General features: G+C 39.8%; 1 pseudogene; it reads right to left on the minus strand.

The window, feature by feature from the left end:
- Positions 1-1285: 1285 nt before the first annotated feature.
- Positions 1286-13612, minus strand: LOC120864591 (annotated as a pseudogene).
- Between the last annotated feature and the right edge of the window lie 996 nt (positions 13613-14608).

The following is a 14608-nucleotide window of genomic DNA, read 5'->3' on the forward strand; positions in this document are numbered from 1 at the left end:
GTGACTAAACAACAAAGCAGTATTCCTATAATAGGGATGGTAACAACATGCATTAGATTCCAATGAAAATGAAAATTTTGTTCAGCAAAATGGGTCAAATACAAGCAATCTAATGCTGGCACATCAGTCCACTTTCTATCTCAATGGAGATATTTTCCCTTTCCTTTTTTCCTGTGTCTTTTCTACTTCTGTCTCTCTAATAAGGATAACTGTGACTACATTTAAAGGCTATCTGTGACTACATTTAAAGGCTATCCAGATAATCTTGGATAAACTCTTTCACTGAAAAGACTCTTTTTCCAAATAAGTAACATTCACCCTGTTGTAGTATAAAGTAAGATTCACAAGACAGGAAGAATAGGAAGTGGACATATTGTTTTGAGAGCTACCATTCAAATTCACTACAGAGATGTTCTGGCAGACTCCACAGAAAGATCTATTAAAAACTGGATTAGGGAAGGAAAATCAGTTTTCTATCTTCGGGCTTCATGTCCAAGTCTGACATTTTCATTTGCTGTCACCATCTTTGTGGAGAACAATCTGAGGATAAGGGCATCTCATGCAGGAGTGGATGAACACCTAGCTCCTGTTCCTGATGATCTCTGAAGTCTTTGTCATGAAAGATAACTTTCTTTATTGTTTAATCATATTTGGCAAAATTTTCCTTTTTCTTATTAGAACTAAAGTCTCCTCACTTCAGATATCTTACAATCACCTCAACCACCAAGGATGATGATAATTTTATAGATATTGAAACTGATTATAGTGGATGCTAATGGTTCCTCAGAAGGATGCTATTCACCAGTGACTGGTCTTACTAATTATTGATATGTGGTGTGAGCTCATTTCCCTTGCCTCATGGGAGGGATAATTCTGAGGTATGATTGTCATGGCACTTTCCATAGAATCAGACAGAAGCTAGTCTAAATACAGGACCACAGCTCCCTTCATTCCTCCCCCACCCCCCACCCCAGCCCCTTGCCTCATCCACCTCCTACAACTTTCCTGTTCTGAGAGTCATCACAAACAAAAATCACTCAAACTAGAACTCCTGGGTCATACTGCTTCTATAGAACATGAGCAAAGAAATAGAGTATGGAGAATTGAAATGTTGTGACAAACATCCCAGAGCTAGATTAAAAGCAAAGTTGGGCTCTGAGTCCAAGTTTCAATACTTTAAACATGACTCTATCTAGTCATTTTAGAGGAGTTGTACAATGGAAGAATCAAGTATTCTGGTTCATCTAGGGTGCCTATCATTTTGACTTGAGAAAACTAAGCCCCCTCAACCAAAGGCAATGTAATCACAGAACAAAAAAGGCAACATATCAATGAGTTTCCTCAAGGATTCCTTCTTGTCCCTGTTTCTCAGGCTGTAAATAAATGGTGTAAATAAATGGGTTCACCATTCAAGGGCCACAACGTACCTCAGTGAGACTACAGCAATTTTTCTGGACAAGCCAGTAACTGCAGAACTAACATAAACCCCATGAGCTGTTCAATAGAACAAGGAAACAACCAACAGATGAGATCCACAGATGGAAAAAGCTTTATATTTTCTATTCATTGATGACATTCTCAAAACAGAGAAGACAATTGGAGTATATGAGAAAATGGTCCCAGAGACAGAAACGCTACCCATGAAATATATTAGAATATTGTTGATGAGGGTATCAGAACAGGCCAGCTTGATGACCTGAGGAAACTCACAGAATGAGTGAGGAATTTCCAGGTCTCTGCCGAAGGACAGCCTCAGTGCCATTGGACTGTGGAGCAGGGCATTCATAATGCTAAAGAACAGAAGGAATGGAATCAGCAGAACACAGAAAGGAGGGCTCGTGATGCCCACGTCCTTTCTGCATGCATGTGTGCTAAGTCACTTTAGTCATGTTTGACTAAATGCAACCCCATGGACTATAGCCTGCCAGGCTTCTCTGTCCATGAGATTCTCCAGGCAAGAATACTGGAGTGGGTTGTCATGCCCTCCTCCAGGGGGTCTTCCTGACTCAAGGGTTGAACTTGAGTCTCTTATGTCCCCTGTACTGGCAGGCAGATTCTTTACTACAGAGCCATATGGGAAGCCCAGACATGTACCTTAGGGGTTGACAAATGACCACATAGCAGTCATAGGCCATAATAGCAAGGAGAAAATTCTCCCAGCAGGTCAAAAACAGGAATAAAGCCATTTGGGTGAGGCAGCTTGCAGAAGTGGTGCTCTCATTCTGTGCTTACTTATTGACAAGCATCTTTGGGATGGTGGTTATGCTTAAACAGATGTCAGCAAAGGAAAGATTTGAAAGAAAGTAATACATGGGTGTGCAGAGGCGGGAGTCAGAGCTGACAGCCAGGATGACAAGCAGGTTTCCAAGAACAGTGACCATGTATATGGACAGGAACAGAGTGAAGCAGATAAGCTGGAGTTCAGGATCTTCTATCATTCTCAGGAGAATGAAATCTGAAACATCTGTTTGATTTCCTGATTCCTTGTTACAAAGAAATCGGATGGAAAATATCAGGTGGAGAAACAATAAAATTTATAATCTATGGACTAGCTGCAGCATCAAAATTACTTTGGAACTTTTTCAAAATAAACATTCTTGGGCCCTGTTCTTGATTCCCTGATGACAAACATTAGGAATAAGGACTAACAATCAACATTTTAAATAAGGTCTCTAGATGATTCTGTCAAACAATAAATTTTGAAAGCCACTGCTTTAGAAAAACACTCATCTATATAATGAACCCAAGAAAATAATGGAATCTTCTTCTCTGCCTATTTCTCCCTCCACTTACTTTATTAGCCAAAGTATTTTGTTAAGCACTGATAACCTCACACACTGTGGCAAGTGCTGAGAATAAAATAAAGAAGTGTGTGTGCACAATCATGTCTGATCCCTCGAGACCTCATGAGCTGTATCCTGCCAGGCTCCTCTCTCCAAGGAATTCTCCAGGCAAGAATACTGAGTGGGTAGCCATGCCCTTCTCCAGGGGATCTTCCCAACCCAGGGATCAAATCCACATTTCCTGCATCTCCTGTATTGAAAGGCAGATTCTTTATCACAGCTCCCCCTAAAATGACGAAGACATTGCTGCATTTCTTCTGAATTATTACACAATTTCAAACAAAAGGAAATATAAGAATAAAATATATGAATTCTGTTTATTTATTCATAATTATGAATAAAATTATGAACTTCCTAGAAGTTCATCCCTTAAGCTGGTAACTGACATATGATGTTTTTTTTAAAAAAAAAAGCTGAATAGAATTCATCTATGAAGCCATCTGGACCTGGGCTTTTGTTTGCTGGAAGATTTCTGATTAAAGTTTTTATTTCTGTGCTTGTGATGGGTCTGTTAAGATTTTCTATTTCTTCCTGGTTCAGTTTTGGAAAGTTGTACTTTTCTAAGACTTTGTCCATTTCTTCCACGTTGTCCATTTTATTGGCATATAGTTACTGATAGTAGTCTCTTATGATCCTATGTATTTCTGTGTTGTCTGTTGTGATCTCTCCATTTTCATTTCTAATTTTATTGATTTGATTTTTCTCTCTTTGTTTCTTGATGAGTCTGGCTAATGGTTAGTCAATTTTATTTATCCTTTCAAAGAACCAGCTTTTGGCTTTGTTGAGTTTTGCTATGGTCTCTTTTGTTTCTTTTGCATTTATTTCTGCCCTAATTGTTAAGATTTCTTTCCTTCTACTAACTCTGGGATTCTCCATTTCTTCCTTTTCTAGTTGCTTTAGTGTAGAGTTAGGTTATTTATTTGACTTTTTTTCTTGTTTCTTCAGGTATGCCTGTATTGGTATGAACTTTCCTCTTAGCACTGCTTTTAGCTAACGCCTATCCTACTCAAACTCTTCCAGAAAATTGCAGCGGAAGGTAAACTTCCAAACTCATTCTATGAGGCCACCATCACTGTAATACCAAAACCTGACAAAGATGCTACAAAAAAAGAAAACTACAGGCCAATATCACTGATGAACATAGATGCAAAAATCCTCAACAAAATTCTAGCAATCAGAATCCAACAACACATTAAAAAGATCATACACCATAACCAAGTGGGCTTTATCCCAGGGATGCAAGGATTCTTCAATAGCCACAAATCAATCAATGTAATTCACCACATTAACAAATTGAAAAATAAAAGCCATATGATTATCTCAATAGATGCAGAGAAAGCCTTTGACAAAATTCAACACCCATTTATGATAAAAACTCTGCAGAAAGCAGGAATAGAAGGAACATACCTCAACATAATAAAAGCTATATATGACAAACCCACAGCAAATATTATCCTCAATGGTGAAAAATTGAAAGCATTTCCCCTAAAGTCAGGAACAAGACAAGGGTGCCCACTTTCACCGCTACTATTCAACATAGTTCTGGAAGTTTTGGTCACAGCAATCAGAGCAGAAAAGAAATAAAAGAGATTCAAATTGGAAGAGAAGAAGTAAAACTCTCACTGTTTGCAGACGACATGATCCTCTACATAGAAAACCCTAAAGACGCCACCAGAAAATTACTAGACCTAATCAATGAATATAGTAAAGTTGCAGGATATAAAATCAACACACAGAAATCCCTTGCATTCCTATACACTAATAATGAGAAAGTAGAAAAAGAAATTAAGGAAACAATTCCATTCACCATTGCAACAAAAAGAATAAAATACTTAGGAATATATTTACCTAAAGAAACTAAAGACCTATATATAGAAAACTATAAAACACTGATGAAAGAAATCAAAGAAGACACTAATAGATGGAGAAATATACCATGTTCATGGATCAGAAGAATCAATATAGTGAAAATGAGTATACTACCCAAAGCAATCTACAGATTCAATGCAATCCCTATCAAGCTACCAGCGGTATTTTTCACAGAACTAGAACAATTTCAAGATTCGTATGGAAATACAAACAACCTCGAATAGCCAAAGCAATCTTGAGAAAGAAGAATGGAACTGGAGGAATCAACCTGCCTGACTTCAGGCTCTACTACAAAGCCACATTCATCAAGACAGTATGGTACTGGCACAAAGACAGAAATATACATCAATGGAACAAAATAGAAAGCCCAGAGATAAATCCACACACATATGGACACCTTATCTTTGACAAAGGAGGCAAGAATATACAATGGAGTAAAGACATTCTCTTTCACAAGTGGTGCTGGGAAAACTGGTCAACCACTTGTAAAGGAATGAAACTAGATTACTTTCTAACACCACACACAAAATAAAGTCAAAATGGATTAAAGATGTAAATGTAAGACCAGAAACTATAAAACTCCCAGAGGAGAACATAGGCAAAACACTCTCCAACATAAACCACAGCAGGATCCTCTATGACCCACCTCCCAGAATTCTGGAAATAAAAGCAAAAATAAACAAATGGGATCTAATTAAAATTAAAAGCTTCTGCACAACAAAGGAAAATATAAGCAAGGTGAAAAGACAGCCTTCTGAATGGGAGAAAATAATAGCAAATGAAGCAACTGACAAAGAATTAATCTCAAAAATATACAAGCAACTCCTGCAGCTCAATTCCAGAAAAATAAATGACCCAATCAAAAAATGGGTCAAAGAACCAAATAGACATTTCTCCAAAGAAGACATACGGATGGCTAACAAACACATGAAAAGATGCTCAACATCACTCATTATTAGAGAAATACAAATCAAGACCACAATGAGGTACCACTTCACACCAGTCAGAATGGCTGCGATCCAAAAGTCTGCAAGTGATAAATGCTGGAGAGGGTGTGGAGAAAAGGGAACCCTCTTACACTGTTTGTGGGAATGCAAACTAGGACAGCCACTATGGAGAACATTGTGGAGATTCCTTAAAAATCTGCAAATAGAACTGCCTCATGACCCAGCAATCCCACTGCTGGGCATACACACCAAGGAAACCAGAATAGAAAGAGACACATGTACCCCAATGTTCATCGCAGCACTGTTTATAATAGCCAGGACGTGGAAACAACCTAGATGTCCATCAGCTGATGAATGGATAAGAAAGCTGTGGTACATTTACACAATGGAGTATACTCAGCCATTAAAAAGAATACATTTGAATCAGTTCTAATGAGATGGATGAAACTGGAGCCGATTATACAGAGTGAAGTAAGCCAGAAAGAAAAACACCAATACAGTATACTAACACATATATATGGAATTTAGAAAGATCGTAATGATGACCCTATATGCGAGACAGCAAAAGAGACACAGATGTGTAGTGTGGACTTTTGGACTCAGAGTGAGAGGGAGAGGGTGGGATGATTTGGGAGAATGGCATTGAAACATGTATACTATCATGTAAGAAACGAATCGCCAGTCTATGTTCGATGCAGGATACAAGATGCTTGGGGCTGGTGCACGGGGATGATCCAGAGAGATGATATGGGGTGGGGGGTGGGAGGGGGGTTCATGTTTGGTAACTCATGTACACCCGTGGTGGATTCATGTCAATGTATGGCAAAACCAATACAGTATTGTAAAGTAAAATAAAGTGGAAATAAAAATTTTAAAAAATCCATATTTGAAAAAAAAAAGCTGAATATGAGTGGAAGGAAAAAACTGAATGCATAGGCTCCTAAACATCCAGATGAAAATAGCAACATTTTGCTAGTATTTAGAAGATAACAAGAATATTACAAGATAACACTAAATGTCAAACATCCTAGAAGGAGTGTCCCTGTAAGCAGAGATTCTCCCTCTCTTAGTTAATTAGTGTTAGTAGCTTAGTCATGTCTGACTCTTTGTGACCCCATGGACTGTAGCCCCCCAGGCTTCTCAGTCCATGGAATTCTCCAGGCTTCTCAGTCCATGAAGTTCTCCAGGCAAGAATACTGAGTGGATAGCCATATACTTTCTTCAGGGGATCTTGGGAATCCAGGTTCTCCTACACTGCAGGCAAATTCTTTACTATCTGAGCCACAATGGAAGGCCTCTTAGTCTCTGGGGCTGGGGGCCCTGGGGGTTAGGCAGGCGGACAAATGTGGTCTTGACATCCTTTATTGCTTGGAAGAGTACTTAGACTCATAACTCTGAAATTAATCCAGACTCCACTACTTGTTTTATGAAAGCAGAAACTTGTCCAACTAAATGAGTAACCTAGTGTCCTCATTGTGTAGTGGGAATCTTTCCTCTTGAGAAATCTGTATGCAAGTCAAGAAGCAACAGTTAGAACTGGACATGGAACAACGAACTGGTTCCAAATTGGAAAAGGAGTACGTCAAGACTATATATTGTCACCCTGCTTATTTAATTTTCATGCAGAGTATATCATGAGAAATGCTGGGCTGGATGAAACACAAGCTGGAATCAAGTCTGCTGGGAGAAATATCAGTAACCTCAGATATGCAAATGACACCACCCTTATGGCAGAAAGAGAAACGGAACTAAAGAGCCTCTTGATGAAAGTGAAAGAGGAGAGAGAAAAACCTGGCTTAAAACTCAGCATTCAAAAAAGGAAGATCATGGCATCCAGTCCCATCACTTCATGGCAAATAGATGGGGAAATAATGGAAACAGTTCAGTTCAGTCACTCAATCGTGTCCAACTCTTTGCAACCAGATGGACTACAGCACACCAGGCTTCCCTATCCATCACCAACTCCTGGAGACTTCTCACACTCAAGTCCATTGAGTCAGTGATGCCATCCAACCATCCCACCCTCTGTCATCCCCTTCTTGTCCTGCCTTCAATCTTTCCCAGCATCAGGGTCCTTTCCAGTGAGTCAGTTATTCACATCAAGTGGCCAAAGCATTGGAGATTCAACTTTAGCATCAGTCCTTCCAACGAATATTCAGGACTGAATTCCTTTAGGATTGAGTAGTTGGATCTCCTTGCAGTCCAAGGGACTCTCAAGAGTCTTCTCCAACACCACAGTTCAAAAGCATCAATTCTTTGGTGCTCAGCTTTCTTTATAATCCAACTCACATCCATACATGACTATGGGAAAAACCATAGCTTTGACTAGATGGACATTTGTTGGCAAAGTAATGTCTCTGCTTTTTAATATGCTGTCTAGCTTGGTCATAGCTTTTCTTCCAAAGAGCAAGCATCTTTTAATTTCATGGCTGCAGTCACCATCTGCAGTGATTTGGGAGCCCCCCCCAAATTATATCTCTCACTGTTTCCATTGTTTCCCCATCTATTTACCATGAAATGATGGGACTGGATGCCATGATCTTACTTTTTTGAATGTTGAGTTTTAAGCCAGCTTTTTCACTCTCCTCTTTCACTTTCATCAAGAGGCTTTTTAGTTCCTCTTCACTTTCTGCCATCTGCGTGTCTGAGGTTATTGTTATTTCTCCAGGCAATCTTGATTACAGCTTGTGCTTCATCCAGCCTGGCATTTTGTATGATGTACTCTGCATATAAGTTAAATAAGCTGGGTGACAGTATACATCCTTGACATACTCCTTTCCCTATTTGTAGCCAGTCTGTTGTTCCATGTCCAGTTTTAACTGTTGCTTCTTGACCTGCGTACAGATTTCTCAGAAGGCAGGTAAGGAGGTCTGGTATTCCCATCTCTTTCAGAATTTTCCACAGTTTGTGGTGATCCACACAGTCAAAGGCTTTGGCATAGTCATTAAAGCAGAAGTATATGCTTTTTCTGGAGCTCTCTTGATTTTTTGATGATCCAACAGATGTTGACAATTTGATCTCTTGTTCCACTGCCTTTTCTAAATACAACATAAACATCTGGAAGTTCATGGTTCATACTGTTGAAGACTCACTTGGAGAATTTTGAGCATTACTTTGCTAGGGTGTGAGATGAGTGCAATTGTGAGGTAGTTTGAACATTCTTTGGCATTGCCTTTCTTTGGGATTGGGATGAAAACTGACCTTTTCCAGTCCTGTGGCCACTGCGGAGTTTTCCAGATTTGCTGGCACATTGACTGCAGCACTATCACAGCATCATCTTTTAGGATTTACATAGCTCAACTGGAATTCCATCACCTCCGGTAGCTTTGTTTGTAGTGATGCTTCCTACGACTTTGCATTCCAGGATGTCTGGCTCTAGATGAGTGATCACACCATTGTGGTTTCTGGGTCATGAAGATCGTTTTTGTACAGTTCTTCTGCATATTCTTGCCACCTCTTCTTAATAGCTTCTGCTTCTGTTAGGCCCACACCGTTTCTTCCTTTATTGTGCCCATCTTTGCATGAAATTTTCTTGAGATCTCCCATTCTATTGTTTTCTTCTGTTTCTTTGCACTGATCATTGAGGAAGGCTTTCTTATCTCTCCTTGCTATTCTTTGGAGCTCTGCATTCAAATGGGTATATCTTTCCTTTTCTCCTTTGCCTTTAGCTTCTCTTCGTTTCTCAGCTATTTGTAAGATCTCCTCAGAAACAGTGACAGACTTTATTTTTGGGGGCTCCAAAATCACTGCAGATGGTGACTGCAGCCATGAAGTTAAAAGATGTTTGCTCCTTGGAAGAAAAGCTATGACCAACCTAGACAGCATATTAAAAAGAGACATTACTCTGCCAACAGAGGTTGTATAATCTAAGCTATGCTTTTCCAGTAGTCATGTATGGATGTGAGAGTTGTATCATAAAGAAAGCTGAGCACCGAAGAATTGACACTTTTGAACTGTGGTGTTGGAGAAGACTCTTGAGAGTCCCTTGGACTGCAGGGAGATCAAGCCAGTCAGTTCTAAAGGAAATCAACCCTTAATATTCATTGGAAGGACTGATGCTGAAAATTGAAGCTCCAATACTTTGGCCACCTGATGCAAAAATCGACGACTCATTAGAAAAGACCCTGATGCTGGGAAAGATTGAAGGCAGGACAAGAAGGAGATGACAGAGGATGAGATGGTTGGATGACATCACCGACTCGATGGACATGAGTTTGAGCAAGCTCCAGGAGTTGGTGATGGACAGGGAAGCCTGACGTGCGTCAGCACACAGTGTCACAAAGAGTCGGACATGAGTGACTGAACTGAACTGCCGGGAGCCAGCGTGAGGAACTCCACCCATGGCAAAGGTCATGAGGAAGGAGGCTTGGCATACACAAAGGTGTGATCAAGCCTGAGGAAATCCCCTGTTCCCGAGCATCTGCCCCAAAACCAGAGTCTATCTACTTTACTGTTTCATGCTCTCACCTACACCTCTGACTTTATGGGGGGCTGTTCCCTACTGGTTCTCTCAGAGAAGGAGTAAACATGCAGCTCCAAGTCAATAAAAATTCCTGGGCGTGACAAGAGTGTTTCAACTTACGAACTCCTCTGAAGGGTTATCTAGCCTGCCTGTATAGTTTCGTCCAGCCACATGTGATTGTTTACAGCCTCCCAACCTGAGAGGCACAAGATGTTTTAGACTTACTAAAAGCAGATATTTTTGGGAAGTTGGAAATTGTTAGTATAGTGGGTTGGTTAGGAATTATATTGGTGAAGGGTTTTCCATTTGTTGTGCCAATAATTGCTGCTCATTCCCTGCCCTGGGTGTGACAAGGGTGTCTCAGGTCAAACCTCTCTGCTGGCAAACTAGCTTGTGTGACAAGATTATCCATATTCCTGCCACTACCACATGATTGTTTACTACCTCTCAACCATAAACAGCACAGAGAGTCTGGAGTATTTTGAAAGTCTTAATTAGCATAGGGCTTTTCTCATTGTTGAGCCAATGATTGCCGCCAGGCCTCCATATCCTTAGGCACCTGGAAATATATTAATCAATGTATTTGGAATATAGAAAAGGAAATATAGTAGTTTTTGATGTTAGCAATACTAGACTTTTTGAGTTAATGAATTTTCTCTTTTGTAATAGATCACTGTACTTTGTTATAAATCACTGTGTCCTTGCTATGTAAAAATGTAACTTTATCACTATCTTAAGACTAAATAGATCTTAAGGGGAACATTGGTGAAAGGATTTTCATTTGTTAGGCTGATGTTTGCTGCTAAATCTCCATATTCCCTGCTCTTATAATGAATATAACTAACACATAGGAGAAATAAGTATTAACCTTTAAGATTAATCACATTAACCTTGGGTTAAATAAATTCCTTTCTTGATTGTAACTCACTACACCCTCACCCTATAGGAATGCAACTTTTTTTGGAGGGTGGTGCCTGGTTTAGGAAAAGACACCCTTGGAAAAAATGTTTTTTGGTTATCAGAAAGAAGGGGTCATAAAATGTCAGCTAGCCTCATGGCCAGAAGATGATGTAAAACCCCTAAGATCTTTTTTTTATGTAAAGCACCTGATTTTGATAAAGGTCAGGACTGCTGACCCCCACGTGACTCTGTATTCATCTCTATGTATAACAAAAGGTGTATAAGCAAACCTAAAAATAAAGAAATGGGATCAGTTTCCAGAAAGACTGATTTCCCCCATGTCGTTCTTTCTTGCTCCCCGTTTTTCTGGCTGAATTCCCATCTGGAGCGTGGGTGCTCGCCATGTCTACTTACTTGTTCCGGCTTTCAAGCCCACGTGATAACGAGCCCAAGGAGGGGCACCTTCAGATATTCAAGTGGCGCCAGTGGCCCAACGTAGATGGTGCAAATTCCTTGTCTTGGAATTTTATTGGTATCCCACGTAAACCAAGTTATTCAGCCTGTTTATCTCTCCTACTATTTTCTGGCCGAATTCCCATCTGGTGCATGGGTACCCACCAAGCCTGCTAATTTTGCCTGGCTTCTAAGATCGGACCGGACCAGGGGGGCCTCAGAGCCTCCTCTCATTTGGGAGAATGGAAAGACTCCTGTGGCCTACATAAGTGGTGATTGGTATTCCATGTAAACCAAGTTATTCAGCCTTTTTTTCTCTGCTAATTTTCTAATCCCTCTCTATCTGTAATTAAATAAGTTATTTCCAAGGACGCTGACTCCGTCCCCACCTTCAAATCACCCTGGATCCACCGGGGCTGGAGCCCAGCACTGAACTTTCCTAGCATCAGGGTCTTTTCTAACGAGTTGACTGTTTGTATCAGGTGGCCAAAGTGTTGGAGCTTCAGCATTCGTCCTTCCAAGGAGTACTCATGGTTGATTTCCTTTAGGATTCCCTGTTTTGATCTCCTTGCAGTCCAAGGGACTTTCAAGAATCTTCTCCAGCACAAATCAAAAGCTTCAATCTTGCCATGCTCAGCCTTCTTTATAATCCAAATTTCACATCTGTACAAGACTACTGGAAAGACCATAGGTTTGACTATATGGAATTTTGTCAGCAAAGTGATGTCTTTGCTTTTTATTATGCTGTCTAGGTTTGTCATAGCTTTCCCTCCAAGAAGCAAGTGTTTTTTAATTTAATTTCATTCATATACTGATATCCTAATCTTTAGAATATGACTGTATTTGAGATAAGATCTTTGAAGAGGTAATTTGGTTAAAATGGAATCATTAAGGTGAACCTTAATCCAACAAGAAGAGATTTGGATACATGCATACAGAGGCAAGACCACATGAAGAAATATGGAGAATATGGACAGCTACAAGCCAAGAAAAATGGCCTCAGAAGAAACCAGTCTTGCTGACACCTTGATCTAGCTTCCAATCTCCAGAACTGTGACAATAAATTTGTTATTAAGCCACCCAGTCTGTGCTACTCTGTTATAGCAGCACTAGCTTCCCCGGGGGTTCAGATGGTAAAGAATGTCTGCAATGTGGGAGACCTGGGTTCAGTCCCTGGGTTGGGAAGACCCCCTGGAGAAGGGCATGGCAACCCACTCCAGTATTCTTGCCTGGAGAATTCCCATAGACAGAGGAGCCTGGTGGGCTGCAGTCCATAGGGTCACAAATAGTCGGACATGACTAAGTGACTAAGCACACTAATACAGCAAACTAATACATTGCACAGACCCCCTTCACCACCAGCACAAGAATTCAAGTAAACATCTGAAAATTTTTATAGCACCCATGTGTGTGAAGGGGAGGATTTCTACTCAGGAGAAAAATGGGCCCTGCCATTATAGAGAGTGATAGAGAGTGTAGGATCCCAGTGGAAAAAGTGCTGGGTGAGAATTCACACAAACATATATGTGAACATGTCAAAAAGAGAGTCAGGGTTTGTTGGGGGTCATGAGGGTCTTGGTTTTAATCTTATGTCTCTCCTCACTGCTTCTACTGTAAGAAATTATAGTGTAACAATCTCAAAGAGACTTTGTGTTACCTGGCTGACATCACTGAAGTATGGTGCTTGATATTAATATCTCCCATGAATCTTGAAGGTGGAAGATCTGTCCTCAGACGGACCAGACAAACTGATTGAGGCAATGGGATCCAGGTCAAGAAAGATCATCTCTGGAAGGAGGTTCAGGTGTCCTGCTTCCTTACTGAGCAAGGACTGTTGAGTGAGGTGGTCACAGGCAGACTCTTGCAATCTCTGCATCCCTGGGGATCAATAACTAAAGCTTCTCATTAGACAAACTATTTTAGTGTCATGCTGATCCCTGGACCTTCCAGATCAAGACTCTAGAATGGATGAGTTCATGATGGCCAATTTCTGACCCTCTGAGGCATGGTAGCTGCACACCATCAACTTCTTTCCATTTCTGTTTGGACAGCTTTGTTTCAATCAACATGGTAGTTAATTCCTCTTCAGAGTTCATATCCACCTTTTCCAGTTTTGCCACAATAATTTCATTGTACATTTCCTTTTTCTTAGTTTTTGAGAAATAATTAACACACATCATTGCATAAGTTTGAGGTATACAGCCGATAATTTGATTTACATATATTGTGAAATGATTATCACAAGATCAGCTAACAGTCACAATCAAGAGATACAATAAAAAGACAGAAAAAAGAAAGAAAATACATTTTCTTACTTTCAAGATTAACTGCTTTCCTATATACTATACATCAATGTTAACTAGTGTCATCATGTTGTACATTGCACCCCTAGTGTTTATTTATCTTTTCTGAGGTGTAGATGATTTACATTTTAGATTAGTTTCAGATGTACAATGTAGTCATCCAAACTTTTTATAAATTAATCTGCATTTAAAGTTATATATTTCATGGGAGTATGTGTTGTGTTGGTGTCTTCTGTACAATGAAGTGAATTATCAAATATTGGCTACATTGACAGTAAAACACATCCTTGTAGCTAATTTATTTTATACATAGTAGTTTGTACCTTTTAATCCCTTGCCAATTTCTTGCCTCTCCTACCTTCTTCTTCCCACTAGTAACAACTGGGTGGTTCTCAATATCTGTGAGTCTGTTTAATTTTGTTACATCCACTCATGTATTTTATTTTTTAGATTCCACATGTAAGTGATAGCATACTTTATTTGTCTTTCTCTCTGTGACTAATTTCACTATCATAGTAACCCCCAAGTCCATTCATGCTGTAGCAAATGGCAATATTTCATTCCTGTCTATGGCTGAGTAATATTGCATATATATATATGTGTGTAATATATATACATGAAAGTGTGAAATTGTTAGTCACTCAGTTGTGTCTGACTCTTTGTGACCCCATGGACTGTAGCTCACCACGCTCCTCTGTTCATGGGATTTTCCAGGCAAGAATACTGGAGTGGGTTGCCATTTCCTTCTCCAGGGGATCTTCCTGACCTAGGGATTGAACCTGGGTTTCCTTTATTGCAGGAGGTTTCTTTTATATATTATTTATATACAAC

This window comes from Oryx dammah, unplaced genomic scaffold, assembly GCF_014754425.2.
Source record: "Oryx dammah isolate SB20612 unplaced genomic scaffold, SCBI_Odam_1.1 HiC_scaffold_5, whole genome shotgun sequence".
Classification (NCBI taxonomy): domain Eukaryota; kingdom Metazoa; phylum Chordata; class Mammalia; order Artiodactyla; family Bovidae; genus Oryx; species Oryx dammah.